This window comes from Pteropus medius, unplaced genomic scaffold (assembly GCF_902729225.1).
Source record: "Pteropus medius unplaced genomic scaffold, Ma_sr-lr_union100, whole genome shotgun sequence".
Taxonomy (NCBI): Eukaryota; Metazoa; Chordata; class Mammalia; order Chiroptera; family Pteropodidae; genus Pteropus; species Pteropus medius.
The window spans coordinates 25200166-25218572 of NW_024352787.1; the positions used below are offsets into that span (position 1 = coordinate 25200166).

At 39.9% G+C, this 18407-nt stretch overlaps 1 long non-coding RNA gene across 1 annotated transcript; it reads left to right on the forward strand.

The window, feature by feature from the left end:
• The first annotated feature begins 2694 nt into the window (after positions 1–2694).
• On the forward strand, positions 2695–5306 carry LOC120591643 (uncharacterized). Its single transcript, XR_005649938.1, has 2 exons — positions 2695–2926; positions 4999–5306. It is a non-coding gene; the product is annotated as an uncharacterized LOC120591643 (long non-coding RNA).
• The last annotated feature ends 13101 nt before the right edge of the window (positions 5307–18407 follow it).

An 18407-nucleotide genomic window follows, 5' to 3' on the forward strand; every position in this document is an offset into this window, starting at 1 on the left:
TGATGAGTAGTAAATCATTATAAGGATACACTACATTCTGTTTATCTATTCACCTCTGAATGGGCATTTGGGTTGTTTCCAGTGTTTAACTATTAGAAATATAGCTGCAAATTCAAGTGTAAGTCTTTGAGTAGACATGTACTTTTATTACTCTTGGGTAATTATCTAGGAGTGGAGTAATTGGTGAAATTAGGAGTGATTGATATATACTGATTCTGAGCTGGATTTCCATTGATGTGACTTAATGAGAAAGTTGTGATGTAAAAATAGACAATGTGATTCTGTGTGCATTTTTATAAACCTTCAAATCATTGTAGCCAAACTACCCAGGGGGAGGAAAACATAATCTGCGAATGCTTTTGGTTTGAGTGACTAGATTTGGATTTAATCACTCAGCAGAATTTAAGAAATATAAATGTCTCTCCTGGGAACATGGTAATATCATATATTCTGCTCCCTTGGTTTAAGATAGGCAACATCACCCAATAACATATTGCTAATGCATCCCTTGGTAAACAAAGGCATGCCTGCTCCTTTTGTTGGTGCTTTCAGCTCTCTGTCCTAGCTCTTAGGAGGTAAAGAACATGATAACAAGAATGCATCCACATTTTGTGTAGCTGCCAGCAAGAGGGGATTTCATACAGGTGCTATCAGTTTAAGTTCACTGGACATCTAATTTCAGTATCTTTGGATTTTTCCCATAGTTCCTTACTTTCTAATTAGTTATGGCTCTTACCAAAAAGAACTCCTCTGAGATTCTCAGAGACGAAGAGATCCATAAATCATACACAATGGAATTTCACAATTTTTTTTTCTTTTTTCTTCTTATATCTGCACTTGTCCATTGGCTTGGAAAAGAGGTGAGGTATACAATGCTGAGGCTGGTACAAAACACTTGTCTGAGAACATTTCTAGCTAATATTATGGAGAAGCATTGAGACCAGAGAACTATACCCCATCAGTGCAATCTGTTATCTCATTTATCTTAGAACTTCTCTGGGCTATTTTATCAACAAGACCTTTGGCTACACCATAAAGACAGGCATCAGAGGCCAGTTACATAAACTGGATGTAAAAGATATGGAACATAGAATTTCTGAATCAGATACAGCCAGTCTCCTTCATTAACATCCTTATTTCTAAATAAAATCTATTGGCCTACAAAAACAAAAATGTGTTTCTAAGCAAATTAATTGTATAAACATAAGCCCCAGGAGAATAATTAAACTACTTAAGAGACAAACAACTCTTCAAGCTTTGCAGAAGTACCCCTTCTTTAAAAAAAAAGTCATGCTTATCACAGATGTCTTATTTATTCATTAAAGCAGGTCCCCTAAGGATCTTTGTTAGACAATGTTTTGTTGACCCAATTCTAATTACTCTGTACATTTGGAAGAAACTAAATTACATTTATTTTAAAATATTCTGTAATCCATAATCCTAGCATAATTATTTTATTGAGTTGATTTTGACATTATAGCCCCAACTTTTATTGAGAGATGCTGTAAGAAATAGTTTATTATTGTCAGGATTTTTTACAGAACATCATTCACTTATTTCTCATTGTCATAGGGATGACAAATTTAATTTAGAGTTAATTGAAGGCAAAAATTTAGTTTTCCTGAGGGATTTATATGGTACTTTCTTCACTCTTCTTAAGGGAAATAATTTGGCAATTCAAATCTAATGCACTTGTGCCATTATCTTCTAATGCTACATGTTATGGACTGAATGTTTGTGACAATCTCTCCTCGCTGTCGCCCTCCCCCCCCGCCACTTCGTACACTGAAGCCCTAACCCTCTCCAGCTATCTTTGGAGAACTTTCTCTTCTCTCTGTCTCTCTCTCTTCTCCCACCCCACCCCTACACACAAAGAAGAGGTCATGTGAGCACACAGCAAGCTTTCTACAAGCTAAGAGAACAGGTGTCAGAATGAAACCTACCTTGCTGGAAACTTGATACCCTCATCTTGGATTTCCTAATCTCCAAAACCGTGAGAAATAAAATTGTTGATAAAGCCACTCAGTCTGTGGTATTTTGCTATGGCAACTCAAACAGACTAATACACTATAGTACATTAAATCCATTCTATGACAAGTAGTAACAAGTTAAGTATTATAATATGTGCATTTTATTTTTAGTTCAATTATTATCTTACTGTTTAACTTTAAATCCACTTTTCCACCTCATTCACTTCAGTGATTTGCAGGATATCTGAATAAGAGAATAGCTTTAATGAGCTTTATTTCTTTCAAATAGATTCTTCAGTGTTGGAAGAGAGCTTAATAATTACCCAGTGAAAACATTTTATTTTATAAATGAGAAAACTCAAGTCCAGAGAGCTAATTGGTCATAGGACCAGATCAAAGCCAATACCCTTTTGATTATTCCTTGACTCCAACATATAGCAGTAGCTCCAAGTTTTTGGTTGCATGCAAGCTAGCTGGTTAGAATGCAACTATATTCAACATCATTTTGTTATCCACTGTAACCTGTCTTATGTAAAAAGCTAGCCACAATGTAATTACATTGTGATTTATATTTTAAGAAGACACAGGAAGTCAGATAGATCTAAGTTTAAATTTGACACTGTGTCATAATCACAGTGTGACCAGGACAGGTGCCTAACTTTTATGAAGTTTTTTTTTTTTTTTGTCTATAATAGAGAGGAAGCAATACCTGTGTTATGAGCTGCTTGTGAGAATTTAGTGGGTCATTCATATGAGGCACCCATCTCAATATATGTTGGCTCTCTGGATCATGTATCTTCTTTTCCCATGCAATCAACAACTAGGCAGGGGTAAACTTTTTCTTTAGTTACCTTTTTTGCCATTACTGTGATTTTCAAGGATGTTGCATGATTGGCCTTAGAAGAAGTAAGAGAAGGACAGATAATCCAAGATGGATCTGCCAATGACTGCAGCAGGTGAGAGTGGGCAGTTGGGGATAATTGCTGGGAGCAGGAGGGAGGGGAATTAAAAATCAGATTGAGAAGCTTCTGTATGAGATGAACTCATATACTATCTAAAGGTCAGTAGCTTACATGGAAAAAAAATGGAGCGGGAAAATGAATTTCTCTTAAGTGATGGGGCTCTAGATGTGACTTATGAGGGAAATCAAGCTGAGGGTTATTTAATAAGCCGACTGCATGGTGCCTTGGAACTTTGATGAGGAGGTTTCATAAAAACACGCGATTCATACATACAGTGAGACAGAAGTTAAAAGAAAAACATTAGAATCACTGCTGCAGTTTTATTAATTTACGAAAATCAAGTTGTTCAAAATTTAAGATTCTCAGATTTGTTCTGAAGCAAATAAATCTCTTATCTTGAGATGAGTCACAATTTCCCAGGAGAGAGTGTAACTTGAATTATTTTTTTTCATTTGCTTGAATGATGGTTTTTTTATTTAAATTTTAATCAAAACACTACATGCATATATAAAAAAAAGAAATAGTTCAAAAGTTCTTTAACAAAAAAGAAATAGACTTCTCCTTCTCATTCTTAACCAGTTAATGTCTTTAAATCCTCCTGTTTTTGCTTCTCTTCCAGATAATATGCTTGTAACAATATTTCATAATGTATCAGTTATAAAGCATAAACTGACTTCCTAATATATAAAGTAAAAATGACAGTCACTCACTCTATCTCCTTCCAGGGCTGCTGTATTTTTTGTTGTATCCACATAAACTACAACAGGAACTCCTCCAGTCTTATTTTTTTTATATTTGTAATTTATATTTTTTTCATGGTTATGCTTATAATTTTAAATAACAGATTTAAGCCTCTGTTTCTTCTTGCATTAGCGATAGCAGATTCCTGACTCATAACTATCGAAGCTGAGCCCTTCAGCAATTGCATCCTTTTCTCTTCTTCCTTTCCATCCCTCCCCCATTGTCAAACCTTTATAAGCTATAACATCACTTTTATTTGATCAAGATTAAAAACAAAGTCATGGTGTCCAGTAACCAAAACTAAGGCTTCTTTACTTTCTCTATGGATTAATTCTAAAGCCTGAAAAGAAAACAAAACAAAACCATTCGCTTTATCATGACTATGTACAAACTTCAGTCTTCAGAGACAGATAGTATACTAGGATTACATTTCTATCTTGGGAATCACACTACTCAAGAGAAAAGTTTCCTAGAATATAGATTAAATAGATTTCTCTCTTCTTTTTCTGAATACTCTATTAATGGTTCAGAAACACTCCTGTCTTATTTTACTTTATATTTGGATCCTGAGTTTCTTCCTCCAACTTGGAGTTCCTTCCTTCCTTTATTCCTCTCTTCCTTCCTTCCTCCCTTCCTTCCTTCCCTCTTTCTTCTTTCCTCCTGCCCACCTTCCCTCCCTCCCTCTCTCCCTCCTTCCCTCCCTCCCTCCCTTTTCCTGTTAATAAAACAATAATATATCTTCACTGTATCCTCAGAATTATCCAACCTGTCAATGATTCCATCTATTAGAACATTCAGTTTTTTGTTTTTTTTGTTTTTTTTGTTTTTTACTGGAAACACACTTCCTGTATCCCCCCCAAACCCCTTTTTCATTCTCAGTCTATCTGATTCTAGGTTTGCATCTGGAACTTCTCTTGTTCCGACTCTAAAAGGACAAGCGTAGATTGGAATGTTAAATGGCATATCTGTTCTGAGGAAAACACACATTCAATTAAGTTTTCTGTAACTGCTCCTCCTCTCATTACCAACCTCTCTATTCTTTTAGACCTCTGGCCTAGAGTCTGCCCTGAGTTATTCTCAGAAAACCAGCTTCTTCACCACTGTAGACACATATTCTTCAGCATATTCCGGGCTGAAGCCTTTTTTGTTTTGTCTGTAAGGTACTTTTACCTGATTTTCATCTTTTTGCAATGTGTTGAAATATATCAACCACTAATGACAGCACTGCAGTTCCGTACCCTTTCCCCAGTTTGAGTGGGTATTCTTTTTATTTTATTTGGATTACTCTGGCAAAGTTGGTGGTGATCATTTTGTTTCTTTGTCAGGGAGAAAGCAGAAGCCAAGCCAGTGACAAGTGTTGAATAGAGGTGCATGAGCTTGGCCGGCGAGGAGCTCTTTGGGCCCTGCTTGCTTCATGGATTCTGAACCCTTCTTGCTGTTTTGATCTTGTCTCCAGCACTCCGCTGGCCACTTTTCTAGTCACTTGTTCACAGAGCAGATGGAACATGAAGTGAACAAAAGTTGGGGAATCTCTCTTGCCGTGATTGTTATTATATTGTTCTGTCATCAAAGTTAACATTCTACTGATAATAAAAATCTAATGATTAATAAAAATCATGCCTGCCTCCTGAAATGATAGTTAAATATTTGTATTAATTTAAGTGGTTACTCAGAGACACTTCAAAAAATGGGTGATTTTGTTGCTTTGCATGGCAATGAGTAGAGCATGGGTTTATAAACTTTTCAACCACAAATATAAATGTTTATGAATATTGTCCTCTTGAAGTATAGGAAGGGAAGGGTGGCAGGTTGGCTAGGGCTGCTTCACTGTGCAGAATCCTGAGAATCAAAGTGGAGATTCACCTCTGGTGGAGACACCAAGAGAGCCATGAAGATGTACCTGGTGATAAATGCAGGCATCTCAGATGGCAGTTTGTGTGGTCTCTCTGATGGGCATATTAGGAAAATATGAAAAAGTCAAGATAGAATAATAAGTTCCAAGTTCCCGGAGTAACTGACTGTGTTTTCTTCTTTTGTACCTTTCTGCTCTTATTGTGCCTAGTGTTCCATGTTGAGTACACAAGGAGGGAGAATCTTACAGTGAACAGAATTTAGGCCTTGGACTCTGGATTTTCCTTAGTTACCTTCATTGGCATCTTGGATAACTTATGTAAATTCTCTGCATCATAGGTCCCTCATCTGCAAAACAGGACATGTGGATAAAATAATGAGAAATGAGGGGAAATACTGGCCATTAAAAATGGCAACTAACACTCAAATATTTTGTTAGAGTGGGGGAAAAATAATAAGAAAAGAAAAAGCATGGTTTATATTTGAAGGGAAAAGACACTCAGAAAAGCATCCACACCTCGATTTTTAAGTTTTCTTAAAAATGCCTGTGTTAGGATTGGCTTAGGTACTGCAAAGGTCAATGTTTAGTTGTATCTTCAAGACAATGAGGTTACATAGTTTTGAACTCTTAGTATCTCTCCCTCATGTAGCTGTGAATAGTATGAGATGAGTAGGGTGTGTAGGAAGAAAATGTAGGGAGGCACTCAATTTCAGAGTTGTACCCTAGTCCAGGCCCTATATCCCTCTACTAGGATGTCCAAGTCCCCCTTTTTCTCAGCACACACAGGTTTTTGTTCTTGTCATTTGTTAGAAGATTCTTATGGAAATATTTTTGCACAAATATAATGCACAATACTGATATCCAACATTTATGAAGCCTTTTCTATTTATTCAACTTTTAAGGCAATTTAAATACAAATTCTATGTTTAACATTGACTAATGCTATGATGACTTTGGTAAGTTATTTAATTCCTTTGTACCTTGGTTGCCTCACCTGTAAAATGGGAGTATCAGTGGTAAGGCTTACCTGAGTTAATACATGTGAAGTGCTTGGATTGGCATCTGGTGCTTACAAACACTCAGAACTGTCAGCTGCCTTCACTATAATTCAAATTTTTTTTTATAGACTATATTTCCAACTCTGATATTTTGAATTACCGGACGATTCACTGTAGTCATAGAAAATTACACTTCAGCGTCAGGAAGGAGCTGATATTTATTGTTCAAATACTATGTGATAGGCAGTATTTAGTAGCTTTACCTGTGCCATACTGTTTCCTTCTCATAAGAGTTAAGGCTAATTTTTCTGATGAGAAGTTCAGGTTTGGAAAGTTAACCAAACCTTCCAGATCTCAGTTTATAGAACCAGAGACACAGAAGTGTAAGGAACCATCCAGGGTCACGAGTATCTGCCCACGTATTTGCTGATTAGAACGGTTTCCTAGGTCACATTTTGGAAAATGAACCTATTGAAAGAGATTGGGGAATGGGAAGGCTGGTTGGTTGGCAAAATGTAAGGGAATATTTCCTATTTTCACCATTAAATGACATCCCCTTTCAGAGACTTCTCCAGTCCAGGATGAATGGCCTGTCTTTCCTACAGGACCTAAGCAAGATCTCCAGCCTAAGTGAAAAATCAGATGTTTGTGTGCACAACACTGTGTGTGTGTGTGTGTGCGCGTGCGAGAGAGAGAGAGAGAGAGAGAGAGAGAGAGGTAAGTCATTAAAGAACTGGTTCAGCTAAATAAAGGATCTCATTATGTGTGCTATTTTTAGTCTTCAAATGTCTGCCTTCCTCTCCTCCCTTGAGGTTCCTACTGAAATCTGACAATCAGGGTTGAATTTCACTGTCAGCTTCCATTAGGCAAATCAAGCAGGAAAAATGGGAGTGTGAGTCTGGCCTTGGCAGGGAGCTGATTCAGCAGTGATAATCTGCTTGAGCTGGTGGGGGCCAGCTACCAAAGGGTTTAATTAGTCAGTGGAGGTGCTGTCTCTGCCCCCGCCTCCTCTTCCTTTTTCCTTCACCCACCAGCCTCTGAGATGAGTCTCTCCCTGCCTTCTCTGCCTCTGATTCCTGAGAACCAGCTGGAATAACACATACCAAGGGCCAGCCCCTGTCAAGGGCATTTCCTCCAAGGCAGACTGATGCACTTGCATCTGCTCCCTCCCTCCTCCTCTTGGCTCACCACTGTAAGGACGAATTGACCCCTCCTGGGAAAATGAGGCTGCAGTGGAGACAAAGTTGCCAAGATTTCCTTCTCAGAGGACTAAAAAGCACCCATCTTCCTCCCTGATAGGGTCTCTGTCTTGTCTTTTTCATTAGTCGTGCAGTCATTCAATCAAAAATGAAATCATCATGTCAATAGTATGTGAAGCATTTTGGCTGGGTTGTGGGGGAGGACTCAGAGATGAGGTCTTTTACCCCTATGAGTGTAGCATCTAGAAGCAGATGTCGGATGTAAGAAGGAGAGAGGAAGAGGAAGCAGGTTGTGGACTAGAAAAATTAATTGGGACAAATGGACCACGGACAGCTCAAGTACAAGATGGAAAATAATATGTGCAATAAGGTTAAGAGCACTGGAAGCTATGGGAGTTTGGAGAAGGATGACTCACTTCTAGAAAAAAAAAAGAATGCTTTAAGAAGCGTCCTTGGAACTAGGTTTTAAAGGTTGAATGAGATATAATTAGGTCGAGAGGGGAAGCTGCTGATCTCCCAAGGCAGGGTTCCCTCTGGTATCATCTCAGAGCATCTCACACTCCATCTTGGAGGTCACTGAAGTTCTCCAGCTGTAGCTGCTTCCCTGACCTCTGCCCTACCTCCTAGCCACAAACACCCCTGCCTCTTAAATGTTCCGGTGTCACAGCTAGACACTGCCACTGTGCCCCTTCTTCTCTCCCCATCCTCACTAATGCTGGGTCATATGAGGACTCCCACCAAGGAGGCTGAGTTGATGTCATTTCCACATGTTACTTGCAGCATCGCCACACTGGGGATGGGGATGGCCCTCTCCATCACTATGCTGCACATCTCCTTTTAGTCCTCTGCATTGCATGGCTCTGCTCACGCAGTGTCTTGTGGCACCTTGAGTTTCCTAGAGTTTTACATTCACTCTCTTTAGAATTTGGGATCAATTCCCTTAAGATGAGATTCAAAGATGATAAATGTGACACCAGCTTGAAAATGCTTCTGCCTTGCTACCAACCAACCATCATCTCAGGTCTGTGTTCCATACCTAGTAGCTTTATTATGTGTTCTATGGGAGGAGGTTGATTTGAGGAAGGTGATATGATCCCCAACTGGTTTGAGAATCTTAGTCTTGGACGATCATTAGTCTCAGGCACTCTTATCACTCTCTTCATGTAAAAGTTATAAAATCTTCAGGCAATTAGTGCCCTTGGTGGATGGTTTGTTGGTCAGGCACAACCAGTTCTCATGATATACCCTGCTCAGGGCTTCTATTTCTGAATTTAATTGAATCTGAGCTATGGGGTTGCTAGGATTCATCAGGGACCTAGTTAGAGGCTGGATTCTCTCACTTCTCATATGCCTTCTGGAAAACAGACACACACACACACACACACACACACACTAGGTTGTTGCTTCTTCCTCATGGCAATGTTCAAGTTTTCAAAGGCAACAATTATTTATTTCTAGTTCTGTCTCATCAGCTCCAGGCCACACATTCCAATATCTGCTTGGTAAAGTTATGAGTCAATGCACACAGGCAGGAAAGCAAGGCAGCCCAGCACCCCTTGATTCTTCCAGGTCTCTTCCCTCCCCACCATGCTGCTGCTTATCTTGTTGGTTCGATGCCTTTCTCCCAACAATTGGGAATACTAACCTAGCTCTGCAGGTCTTACGATATATCCTTATAGCATTAAATGAGATGAGATGTGATAGAGTACAAAAAATATAAAGCTGTAACAAACACGAAGTATCAGTGTTATTATTACAACTCAGCATTCTTTGTGGGGGTGGAGATGGTTATTCCAGAGAATAGTATTTCAAGGATCCTGGATAGTGGCTCCTAAAGGATTTTGACCTTGACTTAATATTGTCACTAATAATGCAGAGGAAAGAGCAGAGTCTTGGATAGGATCCAAGTCTGCTCCCAGCTAGCTGCTAGTCTCAATTTTCCTGGCTGTAAACTGGGGACAAGTGGTTCATCTTACAGTGTGCTCATGAGGGGTTTCAAGAAAAACGATATGTGAACATGCTTGGCACAGAGCAGATGAGTGGCTGCAAGCCTTCATTGGAGAATGAGCTCAGTTCTCAGCAACCCAATGATAAAGGGGAGGGAGAGAACAAAACCCCAAATAAATCCCTGTCTGTATTCTCTGAATAACCACTGAACTTAGGGCACTAATCAGACATGCCAGGCTCTGCTGTGGTCTTTCATCTCAAATAAAAGTCTCAGAAACAGGGATATTATTATCACGTGCAGCTCATCAAAGTAAATGCAGCATTTATGGGTAAATAGAAGAGATCACAATGAGTGTCCCTTGGAGGAAGATGCCCCAGCAGCATAGACGATAGAGATGAGATGGTGGAAGTGGGTCACTTGTCTGCAAAGGCTGCCTCAGCAGCCTGAGCCTGTGCAGACTGGGACATTTCCATTTTCTTTCCCTGCATGAATCCAGATTTTGGCTGCCCTGGGCAAGCATGCAGAGAGAGACAGAGGGGTGGGATGGGCCTCCACACAGCAGCGTGCTAGCGAGAGCCGGGACATTTTTACCCTGCCATCCCATCATCTGCTCTAGCTACACAAAATGAGTGTGAATTATTGGAGCCTGCTGAGCCTTTGATTTCCCTCAGCTGCCATCCCAACAGCCACTTTCCTGGAAATTAAATGCATGTTTCATCTGCTAGCAGAGGGAATAAGAGTTCCGTGTCTGCCTGTTGCTCTGCCGCCATTGGCCATTGCAGCTACCCCTTCCTCCCCAATTCCAAAGTAGCACTTTCAAAAGACACAAGTTCCTTCTCTGGGGACCGGCTGGGATCCTGGTTTGGGAAGTCTTCCAATTACAGATGCTTCTTTCACAAGACAGGACTTAAGTGGAAGAAAGCAGTTATTCATTTCATTTATGTGAGTCATTGTTTTTCCTTCTCTCTCCTTCCTTCTCTCCTTCCTCTTTTCCTTTCTCTTTTCTACTCTCCCTCCTACCTTTCTTTTATAGTGAGAACTAAAAAAAAAAAAAAGACTACTTTTTTTTCTCTGCCACCACTGAGAGCTTTCTAAAGCAGCCCATCTGAAACTTAAACATGTGTACGATTCACCTGGGGATCTTTATGAAATGCAGGTTCTGATTCAGTGTGTCTGGGGTCTGACCTCAGATTCTCTCATTCTTATTAAGCACTCAGGTGATACTGATGCTGCCTGAATAACACTTGGAGTATCAAGAGTCTAATCACTGCAATGCCATCTTATTTCCCCTCTCAAAAATCAAAGGTGGCTCCCTTGTGCCTACAGAATAAAGTCTAGACTCTAGAAATCATGCAGGGCCTTTCGGCTTTTGGTTGTTCATTCGTTCATTCATTCATTCATTCATTCAGCAAATGTTATGCCTCCATAAGGATGGAGTGCTAATATTCCTTTCCAGCTGCATCTCCTACCACTTTCAACCACAGATTCAATGTCTTACCCAACAGCACCTCCCAAATATTGTGACTTTCTGTCTCTGGGTCTTGGCCTTGAGCTCTGCTCTCCTGCCATTTCCCCCTCATTTTCAAATTGCTCCTCACCCTATAACCTCTATTAAAGTGGAATTTTCTTAAGAGCAGGGCTAGCATTTTTCTTTCTTTAAATCTTCCCCTAACACCAGTCCAGAAACAGTCATATGTTCAATAAATATTTGATAGATAAGTAAATAAACATTAGAAAAGGATAAGTACCAACATTCTCCCTTTTTGTTTTCCATGGTAGCACACACACTTAAAGTACAAAAAACTCAGGAGAACTAAAATTTATAGGTTGTTCTTAAAGTTGATTTTATAAACTTTTATTTTTGAAAAGTTTTAGATTTACTACAGTTATAACATAGTACAGAATTCCCATACATTTCATATCCAGTTTTCCCTATAATTAACATCATACATGAATATAGTACATTTGTCACAATTAATGAACCAATATTGCCATATTATTATTAACTAAATTCTATGCTTTGTTCAGATTTCCTTAGTTTTTACCTAATGCCCTTTTCTGTTTCAGGATCCCATTGTAATTATTAACGTTGGTAGCCTGCAATTGGTGATTTGACATCTTAAAATCATGGGCCAAAATTGTTTATGTTCCTACCATTCTTGTGGTCTTTCAGGTACATAGAAATTATATTACTAACTTTCCAACTGCAAACTCCAACATCTGTATTTTGCTTCTTGCACAGTAGGAGACATCCCACCTAACAACTTCCGGCCATTATAGGAATAAAGACTTGCTTACACTTTCCCCTCACCCTTCTTGCCTCCTGACTGACCCTGTCCCTTCCCTGTGTGGCCCTGCCTAACATGGCACATCTTCTCCTTTTGGCAATTGTAACAGACTCTTTTTTCAAGGCAGTTGTCTCTCTATCTGTCATCTTATCATACCTGATTAAAACAAATCCCAGGTACATTTCAAAAACAATTGGCACAGTGAGCTGGGTGGTTCAGTGATAGACAGTAATGACATGCCTCTAAATTGCTATTGGCTTACTAATTGAATTCATAGAATGGCATGCACTGCCTGGAAAGGCACCAAGGGCTATTGACATGCTTGCATGTTAGCCACCACTGCCTTCTGCTGTGTCTGCTGAATTCTACCTTGGTTTACCAATATTATTTTTTCTGGGACTGGAAGGGAGAAATCTCAGGACTCCTGTATAGCTTAGGGTAGCTGTGGACTGGACAACTGTTCCTAGCTGGCACCTCTATGAGACTTAAGATGTGCCTGGTGTCTGGGTGAAGGATCATGGAGACAGCTAGGGTAATTGGCTGACAAAGCAAAGGCTCCTCTCAAGGCAGCAGGAAAGGCTTCTGCAAGGTGTTAGAGGTAGGTCTGATCCATAGACTGAATAGTACCAGCAAGGCCAGCACCTCCCACAGGATTGTTGTAGGCTGGTCATTGTGTTCTCTCTTTTTCAAATTTACTTAAGTAAGCACCTTTTCCATCACACTCTTTATCAAGGTTGTTTCACATATTTGTAATTTTATTCAAAATTTTTTTGTCATATTCCGCACTATATCTTGGGATCCCTTGACCTCCTAAATGATACTTTTCATTGGCATGTATTAAGGTTTACTCTTCGTATTGTAAAATTCCATGGGTTAAAATAAGTAAATAGTGAGTGTCATGTATATGCCATTACAGAATCACACAGATTATTTTGCCACCCTAGAAAAGTTCATGTACTTCATCTATTCAGCTCTCTTTCTTTTCTCTAAACCCCAGCAAATACTGATCTGTTTATAATTTCTATAGTTTTGCCTTTTCTAGAACATCATGTAAATGGAATCATACAGTATGTAGCCTTCTCAGAATGGCTTCTTTCACCTAGCAATGTATATTTAAAATGTATCCATATCCTTGTGTGGCTTGCTAGCTTATTTCTCTTTATTACTGAATAATATTCTGTGGTATAGATAGACCACAGTTAGTTTATCCATTCACCTATTGAAGAACCTATTGGTTATCTCCAGTTTTTAGAGATTATGGGTAAAGTTGATATGGACATTCTCATGCAGGTTTTTGCGTGGACATAAGTTTTCAAATTAGTTGTCTATCAAATTTAATTTTAACCAATAAACATTGTGGGCAAATATTTAAACACTTTGCTTGAAGCTGCTTGATTGGCCTACTAGAGATTGGTCTTAAATGCCCAGATAAACACAATAACTTAATTTATTGATCACCTGATTATTTTGAAAGCAGGTGTTCGATAAGCAGATTTTGGGGGGTAGGGGTTGAAATCTAGTAATCAATTCTTAAAATCAATTATTTCTATACACACAAACTGGTTCGGAAGTTGACAGCTGACATCATTCACTATCAAAGGATACGGCTTTTCTCTACCTAATTTCTTCCACAGCCATGCTGGTCTCCTTCACATCTTAGGAATACATTCCTCCCTTTCAATCATTTGTCAACCTGCTCTTCCCACCACGCGGGCCTTCTTCTCTCCCTTTACTAATCTAGATCTGACTAAATCCTTCAGGATTTGGTTCCATCCTACCTTCTTTCATTAAATTATCTTAGACTTTTATTATCAATATCTCTTTCATTTTAATTACATACCATGCAGGTTAGCCCTTATGTTAAATAATTGATGAATTAATTAAACATTGTGGATCCCAGGCCTGGTGGGTCCCAGGTCTGACATTATATGGAACTGGAAAAGGCCAGTGTTATTCATCCTGCTCATAGCCCGTACAAATCTCCTGTGTGGCCAATGAAGAAGCCTGATGGCTCCTGGATCATGACAGTTGACTATTGGGAGTTGAATAAAGTTATGCCGCTCCTGCATGCTGCCGTGCCGAATGTCAGGGACATTATGGACCGGTTGTCATATGAACTTGGACGATACCATTATGTGGTGGACTTGGCAAATGCCTTTTTCTCTATTGCCATAGCTCCAGAAAGTCAAGAACAGTTTGCCTTCACTTGGGAAGGGTGACAGTGGACATTCCTTGTCCTTCCCCAGGGCTATCTGCACAGACCTACCCTATGCCATGGTCTCATGGCTCAGGATTTAGCCATGTAGAAATGACTGCCTGCAGTGCACTTGTATCATTGCATTGGTGATATAATGCTAACTTCTGATTCTCTTACAGAACTAGAAGCAGCGGTGACCAGCCTGTGAGAAGCGCTTGCCGACTAGGTTTAGGCAGTCAATGAAGACAAGGTCCAGGGACCTGGGTTCTCTATCAGATTCTTGGGCATTGTCTGGTCAGGTGAGACAAAAGTAATGCCAGAGGTGATTAATAAAATACAGGCATACCCCCGACCTAAGACTACTGGGGTTTTGACCCCTGCACCATCTAGTGTGATGGGATGCACAGTGGGATTGGACTCTTGAAATAGAGGAGGCCTTTAAAGATACAGAGCAAGCTGTAGCACAAGCCCAAACTCTACGTGTAGTAGATCTAGCCCTCCCATTCCCGCTTATAGTGCAGGTGGATTATACAGGGTTTGGATGGGAATTGTGGCAGAAGCATGGGTCCTAGAAGGTACGAATAGGCTTCTGGTCCTAGTTATGGAAAGGCACGGAAGAGTGGTATTCTCTGATAGAGAAGCAACTGGTTGCCAATAGCAGCCCTGTTGGCCAATGAGGCCATCACTGGCCCTAAATCTTGTAATTGTGCAGTCCATGTACCCTGTGGAGGTGTGGCTGTGGTTTTAAGGAAGACTCCTTGTATGGGAATTGCACAGACCCCTATGCTTTCCAAGTGGATGTACCTGGAGCAGCGGGTGCAGTTCTCTGAGAACCTCTTGTCAGGTCAACTGCAACCTCTACTGGGACGACTGCAGTTCCAAGTAGAGTTCTTGGTGGAGCCTGTGGAGATGGGAGACATACTGAGTCCCAATATAGAGGGTCGGACTCCCATCCCTGAGGATGCCTGGCACACAGATGTTTCGTACCATGGAACAAGTAGCCAAATAATGGGGACTCTCGTTGACGCGGCCACAAGCACAAGTTGCCATGTCATAATGCCCCTGGTATGCTGAGTAGCACCCAGAGAGATGGTGGGTAAAGAGTACCTTGGGGTTGATGTCCCATGGGGCTAAGCTACTCCAGGAATAGTAAGTGGATTGTGGGCCCAAGGTAGTGCCCTCTGGGCCAGATCCTGCACCATGACCCTGTAGGGGTGGAGTGTGGGTCCCAGGCCTGGTGGGTCCCACGTCTGGCTGTAATCCAGGCTCATGGCTAGGAATAGGACCCCAAATTTAGAATGTTACATCTGTGTAGTAGGGTGCCTGTACCTAAAATGTGTAAACATACTTCAGCTTTCTGTATCATGAATGTATGGCTGAATGCCACTATTGTACTCTGCTATGTGTGGAGCCTTGTGGTCCCCTGGAGAGCAGAAGGGGAGCAGAAGGGGAGCAGAAGAAATGCGCACAATATCGCACTCCTCCCTCCAACGGAAGTGCGCTCTGTACAATGAAGTTAGTGCCTGCAGTTTCACTCTCGTAGGCCTTTAATGCATTCTTCTAACTGGGCGTCTCACATCGAACCTTCCCTTCTCGATCAGCTCAGTGCTGACAAACATGTATTCAGGGTCCACTGTATTCCAAACTTTTGCTTAATTTTAGATGACAAAATGTTTGCATAAATGGCCTATGCTCACTTTACTTTTCACTTCTGAATCTTGCATTTTAAACTTCTTTGGCAATAAAATGACATGATTTCTATGGGTAGAAATGTCTTTTCCTCCTGCATCTTCAAAAATACCCATATGAGGATGGGTATTTCAAATTAGTTGCATTATAATAATGACTAACCTTTATTGAGTGCTTGTAAGTGTTGGCACTGTTATAAATGTTGTACATACGTCCATATATATACATCTTCATAGCCCCTCAACATCCTATATGATTGTCTCCATTTTACAGGCCAGGAGCCTGAGCCAGAGAAGGTTAAGTAGTTTGTCCCAAATTGCACACCAATTAAGTGGTATAACCAGGATTTGAGCTCAAATAGCCTGACACAGAGCAATTGGTGGCTCCCATTCCCATTCCCAGCTGCATATACACAAACTCTCTTAACCACTATGCCCTACAGTCTCTCTAGAAAAAAGTGCTCAAAGACTTGATGATTTTTTAATTTATAATTCTTCATGGAATAAGTCATACACTAACCCCACTGTGACTTGTATCCATAAACTCATTAAAAAAAAATGCTGAAGAGAATGAGAAGACAGGCCACAGACTGGGAGAAAATATTTGCAAGAGTCACATCTGATAAAGGACTGGTACCCAAATTTACAAAAAAACTCTCAAAATTCAATAATAAGAGCATGACTTTATTAAAAATGGATCAAAGACCTGAACAGTCACCTCACCAAAAAAGATATGCAAATGCCAAATAAGCCTATGAAAATATGCTCCACATCATGTCACCAGGGAAATACAAATTGAAACAACAATGAGATACCACTATATATCCATTAGAATGGCCAAAATCTAAAATAATGATACCACCAAACATTAGTGAGGATGTGGAACAACAGGAATTCATTCATTGATGGTGGGAATGCAAAATGGAACAGCTACTTTGAAATAAGTTTGGCAGTTTCCTACAGCACCAAACATACTTTTACCACATGATACAGCAATCATGTTTTCGACTCCTTTACCCAAAGGAGTCAAAAACTTATGTTCACACAAAAGCCTGCATGTGGATGTCTATAACCGCTTTATTCATAATTGCCAAAACTTGGAAGCAACTAAAATGTCCTTCAACAGGTGAACTGATAAATAAACTCTGGTATATTCAGACAATGGAATACTATTCTGTACTGGAAAGAAATGATCTATCAAGCCATAAAAAGACATGAAGGAAACTTAAATGCATATCACTAAGTGAAAGAAGCCAGCCAGTATGAAAAAGCTACATGCTGTATGATTCCAACTATTTCACATTCTGGAAAAGAGAAAACTATGGAGATAGTAAAATAATCAGTGGCTGCCAGTGGGTAGGAGGGGAGGAAAGGATGAACAGGTGGAGTAGAGAGTATCTTAAGGGCAGTGACTACTCTAAATGACACTATAATGGTGGATATATGTCATTTGTACTTTTGTCTAAGCCCATAGAATATACAAAACCAAGAGCCAACCCTGATGTAAACTATAGACTTTGGATGATTATGTTGTGTCAATGTAGGTTCACTGATTTTAAGAAATGTACCACTCTGATTGGGGATGTTGATAATAGAGTAAGCTGTGCATATGTGGGGCCAGGGAGCATATGGAAAATCTCTGGACTTTCAATTTTGCTGTAAACCTAGAACTGTTCTAAAAATAATAGTCGTTAAAAAATTAAATAACTCACCATTGTATTATAAAGTCTCCCAGAAATACTCCTGCTTGCATCTTTGAGGTGTGTTTGACTTGTCTCACAAGAAGCTGGGTGTCCCACTTTACTTTGTCCCTGGAAGGACTTTTCCTGCTGCTTTGTGGTAATTCTAAAGCTTTTCTTAGGCATTTCCTCAGAGTTTAGTTCATGTATTTGGTGCTGGAGTGGGTGGAGACATAGGCCTTTTTTTTTTTTAATTGATTCAAACATGTCCAATTTATTTAAGCTGTACTGACTGCCCTGTGGCCTCTGGGAATGTGTATAACTCTCAGAAGCAGTGATTAAACTAAAACTGAAAAAATTTATTTTAAAGTAACAACTTATAGATCCAATAACCAAGAAAGGCTGCACTGAACAAAGATGTTATAAATCTATTATTCTAAGTATCTTCTGTCCTGACAAAATTTTCCCTAAAGCTGTTGTAATGTTCAACTTTTGCCAGACAAGCGTACATGATGAATTCCAACAATTGGCTTGATGGATTTTTCTCAGTTTTTCCATGAGTCATATTGCATGTTAGAAATAACCTGCAAGGAGAAGGCCACGAATTGGGTGAGCCTAATAAGCCAGATAGTGTGAATCACAAGATCTGGGGATATAGTGAGTTTCAGCCTGCTGTGTGATAGCCAAGTTTTGGAGGAGTCGGGGGTGGGAGAGTCCAATACAAGTGTAGTGATAGAAAGTTGGATAGGTTATCAGAGTCTTTTTAGAAGTACCTACTTATAGTGCAGAAACATCTTTTCTGGGTCTATGTTGGAAACAGCCAACAATATTTGGGCTGTATCAGAAGCAATGTCCAATCCTGGGGCCCTGGGTATGTGGGACTAA